General features: G+C 43.8%; 1 long non-coding RNA gene across 1 annotated transcript in view; it reads right to left on the reverse strand.

Annotated features, from left to right (window-relative positions):
* The window catches only part of LOC122704851, a 242400-nt gene that overhangs the window by 216359 nt on the left and 147 nt on the right, over positions 1 to 25894 (reverse strand). The window lies entirely within an intron of this gene.

A 25894-nucleotide genomic window follows, 5' to 3' on the forward strand; every position in this document is an offset into this window, starting at 1 on the left:
TTAGCTAAGATCAGGTGATGATATTTTATTTGAGAAAAAAGAAAACATTGTGTGCTAGCAGAGTTACCCATGCTTGGGCCAAGTGAGGGCCATCTGTGGGAAGGGAGGGGGTGCTGCCTGCTTTGGGGGCCCATGGGGAATAGTCACCCTTTCCGGTCACACGCTGGCAGAGTCATCCCTATCACTTTGGTCCTGCCATCTCCCTGCCTGGATGTTTGGCTTTCCCTGAGATCCCCTTCCATGGCAGGCTTTCTGCTTTATGTCTTCTTCTTGGGTTTTCATTTTCTCAGCTTTTGTCTTGTTTTAGATAATTATCAGATAAAAATGCCCCCCACCCAAAGCTCAAGATCTAGCTGTGACATATGGTAGTATCTGTCTTTACCTCCCATTTTGCATATTATTCTTTAGGAATAAAAGGGTCATATGTCCTCTCTGGCAAAGATATTTTTTCTTTTTTCCATGTTTGTATAGTTTTATTGTTTCTTTTTTCTTTTCCTTCCTTCCCCTATTTTCTTCTCTCTTTCCTTAAAAAAAAAAAAAGATTTTTAGGATTCTTGGTTCAGTATATAGACGTAGATATCTGTGGGGTGGCATAAGCGGCTTTGTCCATTCCAAAAGCTCAGCAGGAAATACTCATGATGCTTTATCTCGAAACTCATATAGACTGCTCTGCTCTAATACTGAAAAATCACACCTTCATTCTCTTTGGAAATATAAGGGGCCTCTGGGCCTCAGTTCCCACATGGAGTAACAGCAGCTCTGAGTCTGGAAGGATGGAGAGAAGCAAATCTACTCCCATCAGTCTCATCTGTGCTGTGGCTCTGCTCCTCCACTTTTGAGGTTGTTCAGTCCCCAGGAAAATTAGCTGGTAGGAGACCCATAGCTGGGCTGGCTATGCAGTAACTACTGCAGTATTTTGACTCACCACACAATTTCTCTGGATCCCATTTATTTATAAGTAAACAGGAGAAAAATGAAAGTGAAAGCCACTCAGTGGTGTCCAACGCTTTGTGACCCCACGACTATACAGTCCACAGAATTCTCCAGGCCAGAATACTGGAGTGGGTAGCCATTCCCTTCTCCAGGGGATCTTCCTAACCCAGGGATCAAACCTGGGTCTCCTGCATTGCAGGCGGATTCTTTACCAGCTGAGCTACTAGGGATGTTTGGACTGAATCAGTGGATTTCAAAATTTTACACTTTTCAGCAGTGGAATGCTTTTCTCAAAATCTTGCATAGGACCTCATCATAGGAAACAGATAAAAGTGGAGCTACCCTGACTGAAGGTGGATAGAGGGCTCAGTCACTGAATCCAGGGCCCGGGCTGGGAAGCAGCAGAGGAGATGTCCACTGTGAGCCTTTCCAGTTCCAATACGTGATGATTCTTGTGCCATAGCCTCTGACTCCTGCTGAGGATGCCGGAGAGGAGTAAGGAACTACAGTATCTCCCTCTATCCCTGTGTCCCAGCATCCCTGACCACCTTCCTCATTCCACAATAACTGGTTGAAAACAGAACCCTTTGGCTGTAGCCTGACATTAGAGAAAAAACATCCAGGCTCCTCCCAGCCCCCACTCCCAGCCCCCATGGCCCACGGTGGCGTTGTTCCTTAGCCTCCCAGTTTCCAAGGCCCTGGCAGATGTGAAGGCTGACCTGGGATGAGACCTTGAGGGGAGCTGGTGACCTCACAGAGGAGGAGATCAAAGGAGGCTGAGCTCATCTGAGCCGTGCTGCAGAGTCCCAGGGCCAGGGCCAGCTGTGAGAACAGAGGGAGGGCCCGGGAGCCCTCCAGGCAGGGAGCAAGGAGGATCCTGAACCTTCGCCGACGTCCAGGTGGTACCTGCTCTCCCTCACAGTCATTTTTGTGGTAGACAGTTGGAGACAGACAGAGAGAGGGCCAGTAGAATTTCTGGTTGTTTTGTTTCTTTTAACTAATTCCTCATCCTCTACTTCTCTCCCACCTCTTTAGACTTTATAGGAATTTTTGGTTGTTCAACACACCCTCCTTCCTGTCAGACGATATTTCATTTCTCACATTCCACCCCGGAGGCCTAGGTTAGCACAGCCCAGCTGCCCCTGTTAACCTAGGTGAGATATTAAACCCCACCCGCCCTGGGAGTCACCCATCAGCATACCCAAGCCGTGGGTCCTCTCCGCGGTGAAACGGAGGTGATAACAGTTCTCATGGTATTTTCAATTAAAAATTCCTGAAATGTTTCCAACATCAGCCAGCCAGAAAGGAGGGTGATAGAGAACAAATGGTGACAAGGAGAGAAAGAGAGAGAAGGAGAGTGAGGGGGCGGTGGGCGGGGGAGGGGACCAAATATGCGAGGAGCCTGGAGTCATCGAGGAGGCCAAGGAGGATGAAACCAGGAGAAGAGAGGCAGCAAAGAAGACGAAGGGCACAAATCAAGCTGCTAAAGTGACCAGGAGGCCTAAGAGAGGAGCAGAACCTGCCTGTGGAAAAACTGAAACAAGCGAAAGATAAAGTGCTTTGGCTACAAGTCAAAAAACTGCAATCAAGTTAGCTGGCGTCCAGTTGGCATTAGTTAGCCAAGTTTTATGTAATGTCCTTAATTATTCTTTAGTATTATTTTTTGCCATGTCCTATATTAAGCTAACCAGAGAACCCATCCCCAAAATGTGCCTGAGGTCACAAGGAAGGGAACCACAGAGATCTATGCCTTTTCAGGAAGGAGTCCAACCTTTGTCCCCAAGTCTCTGGTTGCCTTTTGAGCAGTGGTTAGAGAACTCAGCCCAGCCTGACCGCCAAGGCAGGTACTTGGCAAACTCTTATTGTTGAAACCAATGTGGTCACCCATCCTGTTGAGGAGGGAGGTCCACAGACAAAAGATAAATATGAGAGAGATGGGGAAAGGCCATTATGTAACATTCCCAAACACACCACTTCAGAGAGTGTGCGGAGGAGGAAATGAGAACCAGTCATTCATTTCAAAAGCATTAAAGCAAAGGAAAAGCCCCACAGGCACCCAGTCCACACGGAGCCGTGCAGACAAGGGGCATCACTGGATCTATACAAACCACTGCCCCCCAGGAAGCCGCCCATGAATTCTCTGGAGGAAATAGCCACACAATGCTTTTCTCAAGAGTGTGGGATTCCCCTCCAGGGTCTCTCAGCCCAGGCAATGGTGTCCCCTGAGATCCAGTCTGTCCGTGTCAGAAACTCTGTCCAGTCTACCTCCTCCCCCTCCACAATCATCTATCCCACATCCTGGAAGCTGTAACCACAGCTCAGGCCAGCAGCCCATCTCAGCTGGGGTAGCTCTCCATGGCCTCCCTGCAGCCACTCTTGCTCCCTCTAATCCATTGTCTACCCTGTAGCCACAATGATCTAAAAAGTGCTGCTTTCTTAGTAGCCCGCATATGGCTTCTCATGGCCCTCAAATCAAGTCCAATAGATGCAGCCTGGGTGACATCTGCTGGGACTGGTCTCTGCATCTCTCTAGCACCCCCCTGCAACTCTCCCCCGCTACACTGCTGGACACCCCCAGTCTTCTTCCTGTCCTGTGAATACACATTAATTCTTTTCTGCCACAAGGGTTTAGCACCTGTAATCTATAAATTGGCGCCTTTCCTTTCAGTGGTACAGGCATTCTCCCTTAGAGAGGGAAGAGAAATACCAACAGAAGGAGTTGTATGGTCTCCCTGGCTTCGAGGGTCCTCTGCTGGTCTGTACTCTTTGCCCCTTTAGTAACTGCAGGATGTGACGCGAGGTCTGGAGAAAATCCCCAATAGCTCCCCTGTCTCCTTACCTGCAACACCACCATGTCTGTTCCCACTGACAGACCGCATACTGACTCTAAATTAGTCATTAGTAGCTGTTTTCCTAACAGTTTAAAGAACACCCTATCTGTACCACCTGGAAGAATAGGGAGTTCTGACTTACCAGGCTAGCTTGTCCCTTGGGCTGAGCAAGGGTATACAGCCTTACTTTAGTCTTTAAATAGATAGTGTCCCTATTTCTCCCCCCTTGCAATGCACCTTTGTACCTACTTTTGAGGTCCTCTTTGAGCTATCCACATGCAAAGCTGTTATGGACTGAATATTTGGAGTTCCCAAAAATTTATATATTGAAGCCCTAACCTCCTGTGGGGTGGTATTAGGAGATGGGGGCCTTTGGGAGATAACTAGATATAGATGAGGTCATGAGGGTGGAGTCCTCACAATGGGATTAAAATGTCCTTAGAAGAGGGAAAAACACCAGAACTTCCTTTCCACGTGCACACACAAGAAAGGCCATGTGAAGAAGCAGTGAGAAGACGGCTGACTGATTCAGCAAGTAGGCGCTCAGTTCAGTTCCATCACTTAGTCATGTCCAACTCTTTGCAACCCCATGGACTGCAGCACACCAGGCTTCTCTGTCCATCACCAACTCCCAAAGCTTGCTCAAACTCATGTCCATTGAGTCAGTGATGTCATCCAACCATCTCATCCTCTGTGGCCCCTTCTCCTCCTGCCTTCAATCTTTCCCAGCATCAGTCTTTTCCAGTGAGTCAGTCCTTCACATCAGGTGGCCAAAGTATTGGAGCTTCAGCTTCAGCATCAGTCCTTCCAATGAATATTCAGGACTGATTTCCTTTAGGATGGACTGGCTGGATCTCCTTGCAGACCAAGGGACTTTCAAGAGTCTTCTTCAACACCACAGTTCAAAAGCATCAATTTTTCAGTGCTCAGCTTTCTTTATGGTCCAACTCTCACATCCATACATGACTACTGGAAAAACCATAGCTTTGACTAGACGGACCTATGTTGGCAAAGTAATGTCTCTGCTTTTTAATATGCTGTCATGGCCCAGCCCATCAGAACAAAACCCAGATTCCCCCATAGTCAGTCTCTCCCATCAGGAAGCTTCCACAAGCCTCTTATCCTTATCCATTGGAGGGCAGACAGAATAAAAACTACAATCACAGAAAAATAACCAAAATGATCACATGGATCACAGCCTTGTCTAACTCAATGAAACTATGAGCCATGCCATGTGAGGCCACCCAAGATGGATGGGTCATGGTGGAGAGTTCTGACAAACGTGGTCCACTGGAGAAGGGAGTGGCAAACCACTTCAGTATTCTTGCCTTGAGAACCCCGCGAACAGTATGAAGTGGCAAAAAGGAGGCGCTCACCAGACACTGAATCTCCCAGCACCTTGATCATGGACTTTTAGCCTCTAGAACTGTAAGAAATGAATATCTGTTGTGTAAGCTACTCAGTCTATGGTATTTTGTTATAGCAGCCTGAGCTAAGACAGGCCTCGGGATTCTCACCCCTCTCAAGAGAAAAGCACAGTGCCCCTGGCTCAAGTGCTGGGAGATGTTAATGGGCCATTTCTCCTCCCAGGCTCCTCCCTTCCAGGAGGGGCAGAGTCCCAGCAATTGCTTCATCTGCATTTTTGTCTTTCTCCCCTAGGGGAAGCCTATCACTGGTTTCTTGCTGAATCACCTACAAGTATATGCCATTGTGGAAACCAATTTTTTTCTGATGATGACACAGTCTAATCTGTGAAGAAAACCCTTTTTTTTTTCCTACTTACATGACTCTGACCTTGTGAAATAATCCTTGTCTTTTTATGCCATATGTATATTCGTCTCCTTCCTGAATTATGCTCATTACAAAAAGCCCCTCACCTCAACTTCCATACCCACATTAACTGCATTTCTCTGCCCCCATTCAGGATGCAGGGCACGATATTCGTAGTTTCCCCTTGGAAAGTGAAAGAGGACTCATTTCAGTTCCTCTCCATAGGCACGCTTTACCTTCAGATTAGAATGTTCCTCCCTCCCCAGTTTCTTTATCTGATTGGCTTCTGCTTGTCTTTCACTTCTCAGCTCAAAGTTCCTAAGGGAGTTCACTTGTTCTTTCATTAATTCATTTATTCCTTGCTCTGTACCAGACCCTGGACCAGATGTTGGTGATACAATGATGAGCTAAGACCAACATGCCCCTTATGGAGCTCACAGTCTTGTGGGAGCAGACAGTCCAGTGGGAAAGCATAAGAGTGCCACTGCGATAAGCTCCAGGAACGCGTCACTGGACAGACTGGACCTATTTAGAGAGAGAAATGAGGGAGCCATATGAGCATTCCAAGCAGGGGAAAAACCTGTGGAAAGGTCATTCATCAGGAGGGAGCAAAGCGCGTATTAGGAATTAAAAGAGGGCTGAGGTGGCTGGGGCAGAGAGTGTAGAGTGTTTCAGTATGAATTTTGGAAAAGAGAAAATGGCAGAATATCAGGACTTTATGGGATATGCTCTGGAGTTTGTCTTGATTCTAAGAGCAAAGAGACATTGAGGTTTTCAGTGTGGGGTTCTGGTAGGGGTGTGGAAGGAACAGAAGTAAGGGTAAGAGTAACATGATCAGGTTTTACTTTCAGAAGATCACTGTGACTGTACTGTATAGAATGGCCTGCAAGGGCCCCGGGGATGGGGTCAAATCCAGTAGGTGTACTATAGGCAAGGGGTAACAGTGCTAGAGGAGACAATGCAGTGAGGATGCAGAAAGGGGCAAGATTCTGGAACATACTTAGGAGCACAATCAAGGGGATGTGGTGAGGGACTGGGGATGGGGAGTAAGAGGGTATGAGGATGATTCCTGGGTCATTGGCTTCTGCACAGGGGTTGGGAACAGGAGTCCTGATTTCCCAGAGAGATGAGACTAAAATAGAACCAGTTTTGGGAGGGCAGATCATGAGTTCTATTATGCCCTCACTATACAAACCCATGCACCACTCAGCAGCGTTGTCATGAATTATCATCTGGGTCGTTGTGTGTTTATTATATGAATTTCCTGGAGAATTATTAGTTCCATGAGGGTGGGACTTGGTCTTTATTCACCAGGAAATTCACAGGGCCTGACTTGTTGGCTTTCAGCAAATGTTTGCTGAATGGATTAGTGACCATCTGCCTCAGTCTGTCTGCCTATGGGAAATCTCTATTTGAAATATTTGCCATTTCTGTAGTCTCCAAGTACCCTAGCCTGAATTTGTTATTAATGTTACATGTTGGAGTTGAAAAGCACTGGGCCTATAGTCAAAAGATCTGGGTTGAAGTCCCACAACTTATGTGCTATGCTAGCAAAAGGTCTACAGATGAGTCAGAAATATTCAGAAGTAAGTTCCCTCTGGAATAGAGAAACCTGGAAGCCAAACCAATCAGAATACAAACACAGCAAATGAAGAAGTGGTTAGTATCATTCTGAAGGTGCTAGTTTTAACACATCCTATAGTAGCTTATTTTATCATTTCCTTTTTATTTTTCTTAAATGGTGGGGTCAGAGTAAATCAAGGGTCTTTAAAAACGGATTGAGATTTCCCCCAACAGTGGGGCTTCCCCAAACGGAATTTCTCCTGGAGATATTTCTCTAAGAAACCTTGCCTTTCATCATTCTTTTCTTGAGAAGAAATCAGAAGACAGAGGGCTTAGGGTGTGGGCTCTGAGTCACAGGAGGAGGTGGGGACCCAGCCTCAGGAGTCCTGGTTCCAGATCCAATCTGCTGTGTGACGATAGATAAGCTAGCCCCTCCCCAGCCAAAGCCTGAGTTTCTGCATGTAGAGCATGAAGAACTTGTACTAATTTAATGCCAATTCCCAGGGTGGCACTAGGTACTGGGGGCATTGTTGCAGAGGCAGGAGAGGTGGTGGCTTACAAGGCTAAAATCAAGGAGACCAGAGTTGGTGGGATGAGGCTGCTGACCTGACACCAGGAGGCACAAGCTCAAATCTCCTGGAGTTGGGGTCAATTCTGTTGGCTCATCATCAGAACCCCAGTCTAAAGTGGGATCCTCATTATTTTCTATCACAGTGCCCTACTATTGAAGAAAACTATACAAATAATGCAACTTTAAATATTAATTGTGTGATTATGTTTTAAACATGCCCCTGCCACCAGGCTATAAGTTCTATTAAAAACTCATTCTGTATGAATAGACCTTAGCACAGTGCCTGACAGGCACAGAGTAAATGGAGATCTTCCTGAATGAATGGATGGGCGGATGGGTAAATAGATGGGAGGAGGAGTGTGTAAGTGAATATGGAAACAGCAGTTTCTAAGCTTCAACATTCCCTGTTGTGCTGGGACTTCTGCCCTCTGATTTTTGTTTTGTTTTGTTTTATAAGCTCACTTCCTCTTACCCAATGACTGCTCCCATCCCCAAACTTAGCAGAGCTCACACCACTGTCCTTGGCCCCAGGAGAAGACCCAAATCTCTTCAGCTCACTTGCTAGGCTCAGCAGTGGGACTCTCTTTACTTCTGTGGCTGCTATCCTGGTAATCTTTGCTTCTATGACTAGAAGGGTTAGAAATTAGCCCAGTTCTGAAGATTGCTTCACAGAGATTAGCAGCCATTCAATTTCTGGTTTGCCAGGAGTTTACCAATACCTCCAAGATGACTGTGGTTCCGACAATGACAGCAGCTCCATCACTGTGTTCTTATTACTTGGCAAGTTGTGCTGAGTACTTCCTAAACATCATCATTCATTCTCCCAGCAACCCAGTGACATGGACGGTATTCTTATCTCCATTTCAGAGATGGGGGCATGGAGGCACTGGGGTTGGGTGGGGGCTATCCATCATCACACAAGTAGTAATGGGCTGAGTTTGCATTTGGATTCAGGCAGTCTGAGTCCAGAGACCATGCCTGTAGCCATACGATAACTTTTTCTTGTTCTAAAAGTGTGTTCCCTTCATCTGAGTTCAGCTCCAGCTGTGAGATTACTACTCTGGGGTTTGTACTGGGTCTCCAAGTAATGCCCAATTGCAAACTGGGCTGGTGTGGAGAGGGTTGCTGTGTCCCTGGGAGAGGAAATATTTTTATTTTGGTGTGTCAGTGGTGCATACAAGTTCTGCAGATTTTCCTCCTGGGGCCGCAGGCTGTGCTTTCAGGAAATGCTCGTGTCCACTCTGGATGTGATCAGCCCAGGGAGGAGGGCCAGGTGCCCAGACTCTAAATGCCAAGCGTGGGCCTAGGACAACAATGATTATCACACCTTGACTTCCTGATGGCAGGATGCAGAAACTCTGCTGTAGCAGAGCTCATCTCTTTCTCACTGCATTTATTTCAATTTTAAACAACAAGGATTTAAAAAAATCAAATTTTGGAATTAAATCCCAAAGTGTGCCAAATAGCAGACTATAACACATGGAGGATTGATGAGTATTTCATAAAGCACTGTCTTAATGTAACAGAAATGCTCCCAAATTAGTGCTTTTAACCCTTTTTTTTTAATTGCTTGGATTAAAATCAACTCTTAAACAAGCCTGGAACCAATATGCTGTTGTTTCTTCTGTTTGTATCAGTCTTACAGCTGTTGCCTTGCTAGGATTAATTTCTCTCCAAGGGGTTTCAACACTATCCTCCCTAGTGTATTTTCAGAGCCCATAATGTCATATAATCGGGACCATGTTATTTTTGTCTGAATCTCTGGGAGTGATGTAAGAGGAAAAAGGAAACCAGCTAACTCCCAACCATTTGACCAAAGGTTAAATTAGTCTTGGCCTTTCCCCAGCTGGAGAGAATGCTGCTCAGTCAAACATTTATTCCACCCAGCAGAATGGAAGTCCTCTTCTTTTCTTCTTGAATTATTTTTCTTATGATATTCTTTCCCATCGTGCCCCCAAATAATGCACCAATGCTCATTTCCCCCTCTCAGGCCCCTATCATCTTTACATTGTTCATTATGGATCATTAGTGTTAGGTAGAAATGTGCAGAAAAAGTCTTATGAGACAGACAAAGATCCTGACGTGGGAACTGGAGACATGTTTTCCTGAAGAAAGACTTCAAGCTGCTAAGTGACTGGAATGAGAACAGCCTGCTTGGTCCCTTGGTCTTGTCACCAATGCGGATGCACAGTGCTGCCAGCATCTTGGGAACACCCTGATGGCTCTGACAGCAGCTTCTTCTGAAGCCAAGCAGGACGAGCCAAAACCCCTGGACGAGCTAGTAGCTGGTCATCTTACAAGACCCATAGACGTATTGATTTTCACTCCATCAAATTTCTACTTCCTGTAAGTGCAGGATGGAACCTAAGAGCGGGTCTTGAAAAATTAACATCTCTCCATTGACACTCTTTTATATGTGAAAAAACTGCAGGGTGTGAGTTGTGACTATTGAATGAGGTAGCAGGCCTGGTGAAATAGTCATGTTTCCTTTGGGTGTTTTTCTTCTGTCAGCAAGCAGGTTTACCCAGTGGTAAACTAGAGTTTTCTGGGAAAAAAAAAAAGCCCTCCCCCAAGGAGTGGGGGACACTGAGGTAGAGGAGAACGAGCTGAGACTTTGGAACTAGAAGGGAAAAAAAGCAACAGCTGACATCCACTGAAACTTAACCAGGTGTGTGCCAAGCACTCTACGTGAATGATTTCCTTCCACCTGTGCAGTGATTCCAAGAGGCAGGTATTTTTGTTGTCCCCATTTTCCAAGAAGGAAACTGAGATTTTGAGAGTTTGGGTAAAAGGCCTAAAGTCACAAAGACAAGAAGTAGGAGCTCGGTTGGATTGTTGGGACAGGTTTCCTAGGCTGCTCCATACTGCTTCCCTGGGAGTGGGCTGTGCATGCAACCTCGGCATCTTCTTCCTTGAAATGGAAACAATAAGACTTGTCTTTCCTACAGACAGGGTGGTTATAAAAGTCTAGGGAGGTACAGATGTGGAAAAATGTGGACCTGTGAAACCATGTGCAAATGTTTGTTATTTTATGGCTGAGAAGTGAGGAACCCCAGGGACCAGCTGCCTCATGAGCCTCTGTTCATAGCCTGAGCTCTTGTAATTTGTAGGATAGTTTGGGGCGATGGGGATCTATGTGAAGGGGTGGTGGTGATATTTCAACTCTTAATGGATGATGTGTGAAGACAAGCAGAAGCAAGAGAACAGGAAAGGGATCCCAGACAACAAGGGCAACACATGTCACAGAGAGAGGAGAGGAGACCAGATGTTGCAATATCAGTCCTCAGGTCAGTTACTTTCCGTCTTGCCTCCTAGCCTGAGGTCCACTGGTCCTCACCCAATCAGATTCTGTCAGAGGCACCCTGCAAAGAGCTCTCACATCTGACTTCTCTCTCTGCTCTATATCACTGTTTTGGTTCAAGTGCCCATCACTACTCACCTTGACTTTGTCATCGCCTCCACTTGCTTCTCCATGTCTCTACTCTCATTCCCTTCCTCTACCCTGAGATCAGAAATCTTACCCTTCAAAGGCTACACAATTCCTTGAAGAATCATGTCTAAATTCTGAGCATGAGTTACTACCCTTTAGGACCTGGGCATGCAGCCTCAGGTGAACCACATCTCACAGTCCCTATATTCCAGCCCTATCGAACCACTGGCCACTACCAATGCATGACATTTCCTTGGTCAACCTTTGTGCTTTTACTATTTGGGAGGTAGGGAAATGTCCTTCTCTTTCTTACCTAGAGAACTCCTATGCAAGGTCCAGCTCATGAATTGTCATTCTGTATATTCTGATTGTATTCACATTATCCAATAGTATTGTTCACCACCTGATGTGAAGAGCTGACTCATTGGAAATGATGCCAGGAAAGATTGAGGCCAGGAGGTGAAGGAGGCAACAGAGGATTAGATGGTTGGATGGCATCATTGACTCAATCAATGTTGAGTTTGAGTAAACTCCAGGAGATACTGAAGGACAGGGAAGCCTGGTGTACTGCAGTCCATGGGGTCACAGAGACAGACGTGACTGAGCAACTGAACAATGACAAATAGTATTGTAATTATTTAATATCTGTCATTCTCACTCAGGGGTTCTTAGCTCTAGGCACTATGTGTTAGTCCCTAGATCTATAACCCCCAGTTTTGCTGTCAGGCACACGGAAGGCACTTGAGAGAGGCTGTATGAAACAAAGAATGAGCCTCTAAATTTGGATTGGGCTCATATGCAAGATGGGTCTTCCTCTTCTCTTTGTTCAGTTCACCGCTGTGTTCTCCCACAAACTTTCATGTATCTTTCAACAACTGTAGAGACTGTATTCAAGCCTTATGATGTGATATGGCTACTTCTGATTATTCCTGAATTGGGGAGTGGGTGGCATGTAAAATATCTTAAAGCAAATAGGCCCTCTCATAAAAGCTTTTCTTAATTGGAAGAAGAAAAGATTTTGGTTCAGTGCAAGGTTTGAACAAAATCTTTGCCTGTCAATTAATCCAGGAAAATGACCTCCCACACCTCCCTTATCTACTCTTCTCACTGATTTAACAGAAAGAACTGGAATGTCGCTGACACCACCATGCTATCCAAAGGAACAAGATTCAGAGCTGTTTTTCCATCAAAAGGAAGTTATGTAAAGTCTGCAAGCTGAGGCATATTTAGGTTATTTTTTTCATGAAAATCTATTCCAATTCAGTGGGTTAATCATAGCTATTTTGGAGAAATGCTGTTATTAGGTGGATAGTCTCAAAGCCAAAATGTCAGACATTTAAATTAGTCTAATAATATTTATTAGACTAATAGTCTAATTAGTCTAATATTAGACTAATAATTAGACTAATAACTATTTATATACATAAATGAATTTATATATGTATAAATTCTGTTCTGAATTTTCCCTACCAAGAAGCATATATAATAGCCTAAAAGTAGAAATAGATTTCACTTTTAACTGTTGCTAGTCTGATTACAAATGAAGAAATCCTCCGTGGTTAAGAGCAACAACTTCAGGCAAATAAAAATGCATAATGACCACAGAAAATCTTTCCTTAGAAATATTTCTTGGGTTTAGACAGAGTTCTAGATGAAACCAATTTATTTTCTAGGAAGCTGCTATACTGGAAACAGTAATATGGTTCAGTGGTTCACAAATACTACTAACCCAATGATGAGTGAAAGGCAGGTGGCAGATGGAACTTGAAAGAAGGTTTTTAAAGTGCTATTTCTAGATCCCCCTAGATAGATTCACTTCCCTGGTGGCTCAGCTGGTAAAGAATCCACCTGCAATGTGGGAGACCTGGGTTCAGACCCTGGGTTGGGAAGATTCCCTGGAGAAGGGAACAGCTACCCACTCTAGTATTCCGGCCTGGAGAATTCCATGAACTGTATAGTCCAGGGGGCTGCAAAGAGCTGGACACGACCGAGTGACTTTCACTTTTTGGGCTTCCCTGGTAGCTCAGCTGGTAAAGAATCTGCCTGCAATGTGGGGGACTTGGGTTTGATTCAGGGAATGGCTACCCACTCCAATATTCTGGCCTGGAGAATTCCATGGACTATACAGTCCATGGGGTTGCAAAGAGTTGGACACGACTGAGCAACTTTCACTTCACTACATAGATAGTGATTTGGTGTGTCTGGGAGGGGGAGCTAAACCCCAGCTAACCTGATGCAAAGCTGGGTTTGGGGTCCACTCCCATCCCATCTTTTACCTTGCATGGGTGCAACTTAAGACAGCACCTTGGTACTTTTTCAAGTGGCACATCTATCTGGAACCTAAACTGTGTGTGGCAGTGCCTGCATGCTGGTGTTCTATAGCAACAGCCACAGGCTACATGGAAATGTGTTCACCACTCAGAGAGCCAGAGTTTGGTGTTCCCGGGCAGTCAACAGCCTCTTCATATGTAAGTGACTTGTCACAGATTATTCTGGACTGACTCTATTGTGCAAGAGGAGCCGCACGGCCTAAGTAAAACCACTGCTCAGCGGACTCTGCTCTCACGAATTCCGAAGTTTTCCTCAGATCAGGATGGGAGGGACCGAATCTTTCAAGCGAGACTCTCCTTTTCACCTGCTACAGATGTGGCCCGTGCATGTAAATGCAAGGGCCTTCCCTCCGAGGTCAACGGAAACCAGATACCTCAGCCTGTTCTCCAAGCTATAGATCAGAGGCCTGACTGAGGGATAAACATTCTGAGGAAGCTTCTCAAGGATGAACAGGGGTGTAACTACCTGAGAACACCCAGTAATTCCTGGACTCTCTTATCCTGAAAACTGATTATGCAGAAACATAGCAGGTTATTGGAAGATGGCTCACATACAAGGCAGTAGGTGATCACAGGATATCAAACTGTTTCCTTTAATATGAACCGCTAAGTGTTCTAGACTTCCTTGTCATATTATAAATATATATATATATATATGTATGTATAAAATAGATTTTAAAGAATATTTTATATATTTAAATGATGTCCATAAATATGGGAAAAGAACAATTTAAAAAATGACTCCAGCTGACTGTACTATTCCATCTAGGCAAACAGAGTCATTTATGTTTGGAGAAAGGAGTTGAATCTTCATTTTTCTTTCCGTTATAAGTTGGAATGAATAGATTTGAATTTCTTAGTTTGATTTTTCTTAGTTTCTTGATTTCTTGTTATAAAATTCTCCAAAGGAAAGACAATTATCTAAGATAAGAGCAGACAAAAGTGTTGTTGAGAGAGAACTTTTTTGTCTTCTTTTTATTTAATTTGTCTGATATTAACATTTTTACTTTTATGATTTTAAGAGAAGGAGTATTAAGTAGCATAGGTCCAAGTGTTCAGGAGATTAGCACTAGTAGCAGGGGCTTCCCAGGTGGCACTAGTGGTAAAGAATCCACCTGCCAACGCAGGAGACATAAGGGATGCAGATTCAATCCCTGGATCGAGAAGATCCCCTGGAGGATGGCCTGGCAACCCACTCCAGTATTCTTGCCTGGTGAATCCCACAGACAGAGGAGCCTGGGGTCAGTGGACTCACAGAGTTGGACATGACTGAAGTGACTTAGCACTCACGCAGCACACAACAGAGATCATTTCAAAACCTCAACACATTTTAAATGTTTCAAGCTAAAGGCTGTTCAGTTCAGTTCAGTTCAGTCACTCAGTCGTGTCCGACTCTGCAGCCTCATGGACTGAAGCATGCCAGGCCTCCCTGTCCATCACCAACGCCCAGAGTTTACTCAAACTCATGTCCATTGAGTCGGTGATGCCATCTAACCATCTCATCTTCTGTCATCCCCTTCACCTCCTGCCTTCAATCTTTCCCAGAACCAGAGTCTTTTCAAATGAGTCAGTTCTTCACATCAGGTGGCCAAATTATTGGAGTTGCAGCTTCAACATCAGTCCTTCCAATGAATATTCAGGACTGATCTCCTTTAGGATGGACTGGTTGGATCTCCTTGCAGACCAAGGGACTCTCAAGAGTCTTCTTCAACACCACAGTTCAAAAGCATCAATTCTTCGGCGCTCAGCTTTCTTTAAAGTCCAAATCTCACATCCATACATGACTATTGGAAAAACCATAGCTTTGACTAGACAGACCTTTGTTGACAAAGTAACGTCTCTGCTTTTTAATATGCTGTCTAGGTTGGTCATAACTTTTCTTCCAAGGAGCAAGCAACTTTTAATTTCATGGCTGCAGTGATTTTGGAGCCCCCCCAAAATAAAGTCTGCCACTGTTTCCCCATCTATTTGCCATGAAGTGATGGGAACAGATGCCATGATCTTAGTTTTCTGAATGTTGAGTTTTAAGCCAACTTTGTCACTCTCCTCTTTCATTTTCATCAAGAAGCTTTTTAGTTCTTCTTCACTTTCTGCCATAAGTGTGGTATATCTGCATATCTGAGGTTATTGATATTTCTCCCGGCAATCTTGACGATCTAAAGGCTGAGCACTGAAGAACTGATGCTTTTGAATTGCGGTGTTGGAGAAGACTCTTGAGAGTCCCTTGGACTGCAAGGATATCAAATCAGTCAATCCTGAAGGAAATCAACCGTGAATATTCATTGAAAGGACGGATGCTGAAGCTCCAATACTTTGGCCACCTAATATGAAGGGCCGATCACTGGAAAAGACCCTGATGCTGGGTAAGACTGAAGGCAAAGAGGACAAGGGGGTGGCAGAGGATAAGATGGTTAGATAGCATCACCAACTCAGTGGATATGAGTCTGCGCAAGTTCTGGGAGATGGTGAAGGACAGAGAAGCCTGGAGTGCTGCTATAGTCCATAGAGTTTCAAAGAGTTGGATATGACTTAGCAACTGAAAGAAAACAATAAAACCCAGTTACTTGTTATCTCTAGAATTGTCTAGAGGTGAATTCTAGAATTTTTGGTCCTTCAAAGGTGACATGAACACAGTAAGCCCTTATCCAGTCCTGTGTTTACAGACACAGCATTAAAGCCCAGATCAACTGTGTCCTATCTCAGGCCATAGAAATGTGGCCATGCCAGCTGTGAAACCTGGGGTCATGATACACAGCCAGGCCACAGCCCTTCCCTTCCCGACTCCTGGGACGAAGGAGTAAGACCTTGACCAAGGGAAACAATTGTGCTGCTAATATGTGTTTCCTTAATGATGTCAATTGACTCTGTCATTGCACATTCCTGTTTTCAGCATCTTCAGTTCCTCCCCCAAAATAAAAAATCAGCACTGTTAAAAATCAAAACTGTTCAAAAATCAGCAGTGTTAACATAAGTCCTTTCCCTGTATTATGTTCGAGTACCTGAATGACCAACACGTGCTCATCTTTCTCTTTGGCATGTGGCAAGAACAGTGTCTGTGAGGATTCATTACCTCCACTTAACCACTACTGCCTCTACTGAAGGCTCAACTTGTCCTTCAGATCAGACCAGGTCCTCTGCAGCAGAAAGCATGGTTCTATTGTTTGGCTCTGTGGAGACCCCATGGACTCCTGCACAGAGGGGCTGCTACGAAGTGCAAGCAAGCAAAGTCTCTCATTTCCTCCTCCCTCCTTCCTTTTTTCTTTTTTTGTAATTTAACTTGGTCCCAGATATTAGAAACCTAGGGTGTGCTGAATGAGTTCCACACCACATGTTAGCAGTTGAAGACTTCCCTCACATTCCCCCATATTGGGTACGTGTGTAGTGGAGTCTACGCAACCACCAACAGCAGACTTTGCCATCTGAGTTTCTTTTCTGTTTCAGTAACTTTAACTGCTAATTTGATAAACATTCTACTAACAGTGTATTTCCTATTTCTGTAAGGTTTGAGACTGATAAGCACAATTTCCCCTCAAAGTTATTGGTACTACAACCTCTCCTTTTCTTTCTTAGCCATCTATCTGTGAGGGCTGCTCTGAAGGACAGACATTATCTTGGTATTAGGATCACAGACTTGACAACAATGTGTAGGTTCTCTCTACTCAGTGTTATGTGGCAGTCTGAGTGGGAGGGGAGTTTGGGAGAGAATGGATACATGTATATGTATGACTAAGTTGCTCTGCTGTCCACCTGAAACTACAACACTGTTAGCTGGCTATGCTACAGTATTAAACAAGAGTTGAAAACAAAACAATGTGTAGGTTCTCCATCAACCCCAAAGAGAATTCACTTCATCTACAAGCTTTTAAAATATTAATTCTTGTTGGTGGCACTCACTGGTGACTATTACAAATTACAGTGGAAGTGAGAAATAGATTTAAGGATTATATCTGATAGAGTGCCTGAAGAACTATGGATGGAGGTTCATGACATTGTACAGGAGACAGGGATCAAGACTATCCCCAAGAAAAAGAAATGCAAAAAAGCAAAATGGCTGTCTGAAGAGGCCTTAAAAATAGCTGTGAAAAGAAGTGAAAAGCAAAGAAGAAAAGGAAAGATATACCCATTTAAATGCAGAGTTCCAAAGAATAGCAGGGAGAGATAAGAAAACCTTTCTCAGTGATTAGTGCAAAGAAATAGAGGAAAACAATAGAATGGGAATGACTAGAGACCTCTTCAAGAAAATTAGAGATACCAAGGGAACATTTCATGCAAAGATGGGCTCAATAAAGGACAGAAATGGTATGGGCCTAACAGAAGCAGAAGATATTAAGAAGTGGCAAGAATACACAGAAGAACCATACAAAAAAGATCTTCACGACCCAGATAATCACGATGATCACTCATCTAGAGCCAGACATCCTGGAATGCGAAGTCAAGTGGGCCTTAGGAAGAATCACTACAAACAAAGCTAGCAGAGGTGATGGAATTCCAGTTGAGCTATTTCAAATCCTGAAAGACGATGCTGTGAAAATGCTGCACTCAATATACCAGCAAATTTGGAAAACTCAGCAGCGGCCACAGGACTGGAAAAGGTCAGTTTTCATTCCAATCCCAAAGAAAGGCAATGCCAAAGAATTCTCAAACTACCGCACAATTGCATTCATCTCACATGCTAGCAAAGTAATGCTCAAAATTCTCCAAGCCAGGCTTCAATAGTACGTGAACCGTGAACTTCCATATGTTCAAGTTGGATTTAGAAAAGGCAGGGGAACCAGAGATCAAATTGCCAACATCCGCTGGATCATCAAAAAAGAAAGAGAGTTCCAGGAGAACATCTATTTCTGTTCTACTTACTATGCCAAAGGCTTTGACTGTGTGGATCACAACAAATTGTGAAAAATTCTGAAAAAGATGGGAATAGCAGACCACCTGACCTGCCTCTTGAGAAATCAGTATGCAGGTCAGGAAGCAACAATTAGAACTGGATATGGAGCAACAGACTCATTCCAAATCAGGAAAGGAGTACATCAAGGCTGTGTATTGTCACCCTGCTTATTTAACTTATATGCAGAGTACATCATGAGAAATGCTAGGCTGGATGAAGCACAAGCTGGAATCAAGATTGCTGGGAGAAATATCAATAACCTCAGATATGCAGAGGACATCACCCTTATGGCAGAAAGTGAAGAAGAACTAAAGAGCCTCTTGATGAAAGTGAAAGAGGAGAATGAAAAAGTTGGCTTAAAACTCAACATTCAGGAAACTAAGATCATGGCATCTGTTCCCATCACTTCATGGCAAATAGATAGGGAAACAGTGGCTGACTTTATTTGGGGGGCTCCAAAATCACTGCAGATGGTGACTGCAGGCATGAAGTTAAAAGACGCTTACTCCTTGGGAGAAAAGTTATGACCAACCTAGACAGCATATTAAAAAGCAGAGACATTACTTTGCCAACAAAGGTCCATCTAGTCAAAGCTATGGTTTTTCCAATAGTCATGTACGGATGTGAGATTTGGACTATAAAGAAAGCTGAGTGCCGAAGAATTGATGCTTTTGAACTGTGGTGTTGGAGAAGACTCTTGAGAGTCCCTTGGACTGCAAGGAGATCCAACCAGTCCATCCTAAAGGAGATCAGTCCTGAATATTCACTGCAAGGACTGACGCTGAAGCTGCAACTCCAACAATTTAGCCACCTGATGTGAAGAACTGACTCCTTGGAAAAGACCCTGATGCTGGGAAAGATTGAAGGCAGGAGGTGAAGGGGACAACAGAGGAAGAGATGGTTAGATGGCATCACCGACTCAATGGACATGAGTTTGGGTAAACTCTGGGCGTTGGAGATGGACAGGGAGGCCTGGTGTGCTGCAGTCCATGGGGTCACAAAGAGTCGGACATGACTGAGGGACTGAACTGAACTGAGTTACAAATTTGTCCAGGTTATTCCTTAGGGTGGAGACTTTTTAAAAAATCTTTTGGCAAGCAGAGAGATATTCACTGACATCTCCTGATGTCATCAACAAGCACTCAAAGTCAAGACCTTACTCATAAGAGAAACTTCTGCTGATCAGTAGGTGTATCTCCTACAGTGACAGTGAGAAGAAGAGCAAGCCAGCGTACCAGCTCCTTGTAAGCCCCTTGCCACATACCAGAAAGGACAACCTGGGGACAAAAGGGCTGGATGACCACGACCGGGACAGTAGCTCCTCCCAGGCTCCCAACCCTTAGGGGAGAGAAACTGAAAGTAAACCCTGTGTACTGAGGAGTGTGCGCAATTGCTACAGACACTGGAAAAGGAAGATGAGCCACTAACACCCTTCAGGCTGCATATAAAAGATGGCAGGTCTATACCAGAAAAACAAACATTCTCAGATGATACTGTGAGAATCTCATCACCAGAGTGGTCCAGGGGGCAGCTGGAGTCTGAAAGCTCGCTAGGCGAAGTACCCATGCTCCATCCATCACCTTCAAAGCCGCAGCCTACTAAGCACTTAGTAGGGTAGGCTCTGCTGAGCAAACAAGTGCTCCATTTGCATTTCTCTGTTGCACTGTTTGCATTTTGCACTTCACCACTTGTCAGTACCCAAAGGTAGAAGTTCATTAAAACACCCTCCAGACTGCACAATCCTTCTCAGGAGATAGGGTTTCCCTTCCCCACAAGAAAAGGTGTTATATCAGGCAAGTCCAAGGAGGCCCTTTTTCTTCAAGACAAAGGAACTTGGTGCAAACCCCTTCCTCTTCTCATTTATATCTATAGTGCATGCCTCCATAGACACATCTCTCCCACTCTGATAAGCCTCTCTTGATTAAATTTGCAGGCTGGAGAGAGTTAAGTGCTTGACTCTATTCACATAAACTTTTGGATGGACAGTGGGTCTGACTGGATTGAGTGGGATCAACCAATATATTTATCCAGACACATGCCCTGTGTTTAAGAACTGAGTATCTTTGTTTCCAAAAGCATCTTCTGGAAGTGATGAGCGCTGACTCCCATGGAGAGTATTTGTCTTTAATATTTCTATGTCATCTTCAGCTACTCTGGATCTGTTGACAGTTGGCACCTCATGAAGAGAGGGGACCTCACATGATTCTTGGCATGTTCTCATGAGTTTTTGAAACTTTTCTTAAAAGGTTACTTGGCTCTATTTATCTACTCATGCTCATTTGCCACCCAAAACTAAAAATAAAAGTGTAACATTAGAAATTATGATCACTCTTTCATAATGATACTTTTGACCTTTAGTGAATCTAGAGTGAAAATATTGTTTCACTGGATTGGTAACTACTTTTTCTCAGATGGACATCGGTGTGCAAATTCTGTCAATATGGCAAGATACTTGAGTTCTGTTAGAGAATATCTATACAAATATATGTTCTCATGGACTGTGTTTTAACATGTTTATCCCAGCTCTGCAAAAATGACAAAAACCATATTCCAAACTTTTTTCATTGCTTAAATTAAAAAAAACATAATTTAAAACATGCCATTTAATTTAGCAGAAAGTTAAATCTTCTTTAAAACTCTTGGACACACTACTTAAATGCTCTGCATCTTGATTTCCCCCTCTTTAATTTATGAATAATAACAATACCTGCCTCACTGAGTCTTGGAGACTAAATAAGATAATACATGAACGTGCTTTGAAATTCAAAGACTAATTAGTGACTTATTTCCCTGGAGCATTGATCTGGAACAGGAGAATCACCACAACCAGGAGTGTTTCACCTCTGCCCTCAAGCAAAATACTCAGGCCACAAGTTAGGCTTTTACTGGAGTTGCACTTTTCCTAAGGAAGTCTGGTAAGATGTGTGTAAAGAAAAAGACATTAACATTTTATAGGCACAGAAATGAAGCTGAGTACAAGTGTTTTTATGCCTTGAAGAATTTAATTTTGTATTATTAGAGCACTAAGACTTGGGAACCAGAATCTGAATTGGGAGTGTAAAGCTTACTGTATCACTTGGACAAGTCATTGAATCTCTCTGGTCTTAGTTCCCATGTCTATAGAAGGTCACTGGGCTAAATGTGGGCCTTCCTGTCTCCCATATGGGATGATTTTTGCTGCCCCATTATAGGAAGGAGAGCAATGATAGTAAAAGCTATATTATTAAGCCTTTCTACATGCCAGGCACTAAGTTTTTCATATGTATTGATTCATCTATCTGCATAACAACTGCCCTTGGCAAATTCTACCATTATGCTTATATCAAGAATGAGGAAACTAAGGCAGAAGAAGTTAGATGATTTGGCTAAGCTCAGAGTAAATGGTGGAGCCAAGGTATGCCCAGGACAGTCCAGGTTCTGAGCTGGAAATGTTAACCATTCCTCATGCTGAGGTAAATTCTTATGTAGATGCTAAATTTTTACTCACTTAATGTACCCATTTAACATACTCATTGTGAGAGTCGGACCGTAAAGAAGGCTGGGCACCGAAGAATTGATGTTTTTGAATTGTGGTGCTAGAGAAGACTCTTGAGAGTCCTTTGGACTGCAAGGAGATCAAACCAGTCAATTCTAAAGGAAATCAATCCTGAATATTCACTAGAAGGACTGATGCTGAAGCTGAAATTTCAATACTTCGGCAACCTGATGTGACCAGCTGACTCACTGAAAAGACCCTGAGGCTGGGAGGGCAGGAGGAGAAGAAGGTGACAGAGGATGAGATGGTTGGATGGCATCACTGACTCAATGGACATGACTTTGAGCAAATTCCAGGAGATAGTGGAAGACAGAGGAGCCTTGCATGCTGCAGCCCATGGGGTCACAAGAGTTAAACATGACTTAGTGACTTAACAACAACAAGTACTCATTTAAACTAATCTATGAACACATTCTTATAAGAAATTGAAACTTTCCTGATAGAGCTAAAGTGCCCTTTGACAGTTCCCACCAACCAACCATGGCAGGCCCCTCCATTGAGGTAGCCACTGATAAACATTTGGTGGGAATGTTTTTCAGTCTTTTTCTAGACATTTACAAGAATACAAGTGCACTATGGGCATACAGAGTATGTTTGTGTATGTTTCAATCTGCACTGTATCATGCTTTATGCATTATTCTGCAATAAATTTTCCTCACTTAACATTTGTTTAAAAACACATTATTTTCCCTCTGCCCAGCAGTGGAAAGGAGTCAGTAAGTATAATTTATTTTATGGGAAAGCTACACGAAAGTATATTTAACCAATATTAATGGCATCTCATCATTGTGAATCTGCACTGAGACTGTTGCTAAGAATGAGGATATTTTCATATGCTAACTGAACTGACCTTTATGTTTATTCTTCTATTGAAGAAAACATATTTTTTTGAAAGGGGTGATATTGAGTTTATTGAATTAGATTTTTCTATTTACAACTGAGATCACATCTACTTACTATTTTGTGAGTCTACATGAGTATATTGTTTCTAGCGTGTTCACACTTATGATGAAAGGGCTCAATCATACAAAAACACACCCAAGCACTCACATTGTTTTAAAACAGCAGTGCAGACATTATACTCCTCATAAAAAGTCACCTTTGATTAAAAACCACTAGTTTCAAAGATCAGTCTGACTTTGAACATGAACCAAGATACATACTGTATGATCCAAAAATCTATTTTAGCCATTTTGTACTGCTGCTGTCTTACTGCACTTTTTTTAAAAAGGACACTGATGAGGGACACTATATGGTATTAACTTTAACTAGACAGCTGACTGTCTCTCCCTTCCCCAAAAAAATCTTTGGCCAAGAGTGCTCCATTGTGAAGACTGAAAGTATCTGGTGATACTTTAGCAGCAGCATTGGCTTGTCTTTTTCTTATTGATTTCCAGAAGCTCTTCATATATTCTGAATACTGATAATTTGACTGTTACATATGTTGCAAACATTTTCTCCTAGTTTGTTGGGTGCATACTTTAAATCCTCACAGCACTGCAAACTATTTATTATTCTCTCTCCTCAGTTTTATAGGAAAGGAACAGGAGATATAGAGGATATATGCATCTTGCCTCAAGTCACAGCAGACAGCAGAGCCAGAATCTGAAGCCCACCTGCTTCCAGACTCATCCTTACTGTCACTTTTGACTCTGTCTATTCTAATAGTCCCACTTGGCTAAGTGCAAGGGTTCTTGTAATAGACAATGAATATAAAGTCTTTAATTCAATTAGTAAGTTCTCATCCATTTCCATTAATGTCATTTGGTGTGAAAATGTGCAAGCAGATCCAAAAAGCATAAATCAAACCAAACCTCTGGAGGCAGGAGCCAAGTTGGTGTTGGTACACCAGAGCCCACTGCAGTGCCTGGCAGGTGGAAGCGCTGGGCACCCATGAGGTGAAAGGTCCTGTCTGTAGCAGGTAGAGTTCTACTTGCCCGGTGTTGCTGCCCATGGGAGGATTTGTGTTCTTCAGAATACCCTTGAGATTGATTACATGTACTTTGGGTTTTCTTTTGTTTGCTTCTATCTGTACTCTTTCTCCCCTAGAAGTTAATGTCCCAGAGTCAGTATGAAGATTCTGAGCTTTGGATATGCCTCTGAAACTACTCGTGATGTGCTACTGGGCAAGTAAGAAGTTCCTGATATGTAGTAGGCTACATAATTCATCATGTTCTCATTCCCTGATCTCTACCCAGTATTCATCCTTCTAAAATACTTTTGGTAGTAGGGAGGTATTTAAAAAAACTCAAATGTCACCTTCTCTATAAAATATCCCCCCAAAACTCACTCTAGCTCCTGCTCAAATAAAAATGTATCCCTTTCTTCCTCTGCCTTCCCATTGCAACTTTTCTTCTTCCTAGTACAGAATTTATGATATTATAATGATTTATTTACTTCTCTGTCTCTCACATTAGACTGTGAGCTCCATAAACCAACACATCTCACTGGCTAGGTATTCCCAGCACCTAGTATACACCTGACATGGAGCACAGGGCAGTCATTCTGCTGAAACATGTAAGTAAATGACAGAAAGAGAGGGGAAGTCAAGGGATGTGGGGTCAAGTTCTGGGTGGGTGGGGAGTGAGTGTCAGTGAGCAGAGTGGGAACAATAACGAAAGGGTGAGCTGGGGTTGGAGGAGGAGAGGAGGGGGAGGATGTGGTGATGGCGACGTGTGGCAGGGCAGAGGCTGGGGGTTAGGGTCCCATCACTCCTCCTGATGGATGGAACAATGCCTGGAACACTAGCCCATATACTGCTGCTCCCAAGTTCCTCTCAAATCTCATTGCCATCAATAAAACAGGACTCATGTGCCCTCTTCTTAAGGCAGTGATAAGACTAAAGTGGAACAATGCAACATGGGGAAGCTGCATGGACGAGAGGCGTTAGCCTGTGCAGAGCAGGAAGCTGGCCCCAAGGGTGTGGAGTCAGCACACAGCTGGGACCAGAACCCAGGTGCCTGGACGGCTAGTCAGGGCCCCTCCCACTGCATAGGGCTGTCCCCCGGGAGCTCTAGAGAGGGGAACGCTGGATTTTAAGTAATGCAGAGGAATTCTTCGTATGCTGCACACAAAGCCTATACTCACAGCCAGCTCCAAGGCGAGCCAATTGGATGCTGAGAAACAGGAAACAACCAAGCTATGAAGTAAACCGATCCAAGTGTTGAAAAGATAATTTGTCCAAAACCAGACCCCTGGTGAAGCTTCATTGTGTTATTTATTAGCTAAGGGCAGGAGTATGTGGAAACGAAGGGTTGCTGGGACCATTGCTGGAAGGTCCTTAAGGCCATTACTAAGGGGTGAAGGCTCTTTACTCTCTAGAATTTCCAGCTCCTTTTCTGGGAAGATTTTCCAGTTATGCAATCAGTCAATTTGGGGAAACATTTGCTGCATTTAACTTTTTGATGCCACCAAAGACAGAAAGAGGAGGGAAAGAGGTGGTGCCCACAGTGGAGTGCTCATCTTCCCAAGGGCATGGGAAAGAGATGCATTTTTTCACCTTGCCAGGCTTCCTTCTGAGGCAGCGCCTAGGGGTCCCACAGCCGTTCATCCAGCAATTCTGAAGCCCAGTCTGGTGTTTGGCTCTAAGTGTGGGAGACCCTTCCTGGCAAGGTTCCATGCTCGGAGGCGGACACCCCATAGCCCTTCAGTCCCACACAGCAGTGGCCCTCAGCAAGATAATGACAACAGCAAGCAGAGGCCTTAAGACACGCCAAGCACAGATTCAAGACCACCAGACAGCAGTACTGCTGTCAGCTCCCAAACACTCCACGAGGAGTGATATTTTAATGTCTCCAAGCTTTATTTCCCTCAACTGCAGTAGGGAAATTCTAGAGCAGACATTCCAAATGCCTGTCTTCAAACCAGCTGTAGCACAATCATCTGGGCTACATGTTAAAACCATCATTGACATCTTTGGAAAGATACCAAGAAACTGACATCAAGTCTATTTCAAGAGGGATGGTACATGAGGGCAGAGCATTGGAAAGGAACTTTCCAGTATACAAATACTTTTTTTTTTTTAACTTTTGAATCCATTGCATGTA

This window comes from Cervus elaphus, chromosome 12 (genome assembly GCF_910594005.1).
Source record: "Cervus elaphus chromosome 12, mCerEla1.1, whole genome shotgun sequence".
NCBI lineage: Eukaryota > Metazoa > Chordata > Mammalia > Artiodactyla > Cervidae > Cervus > Cervus elaphus.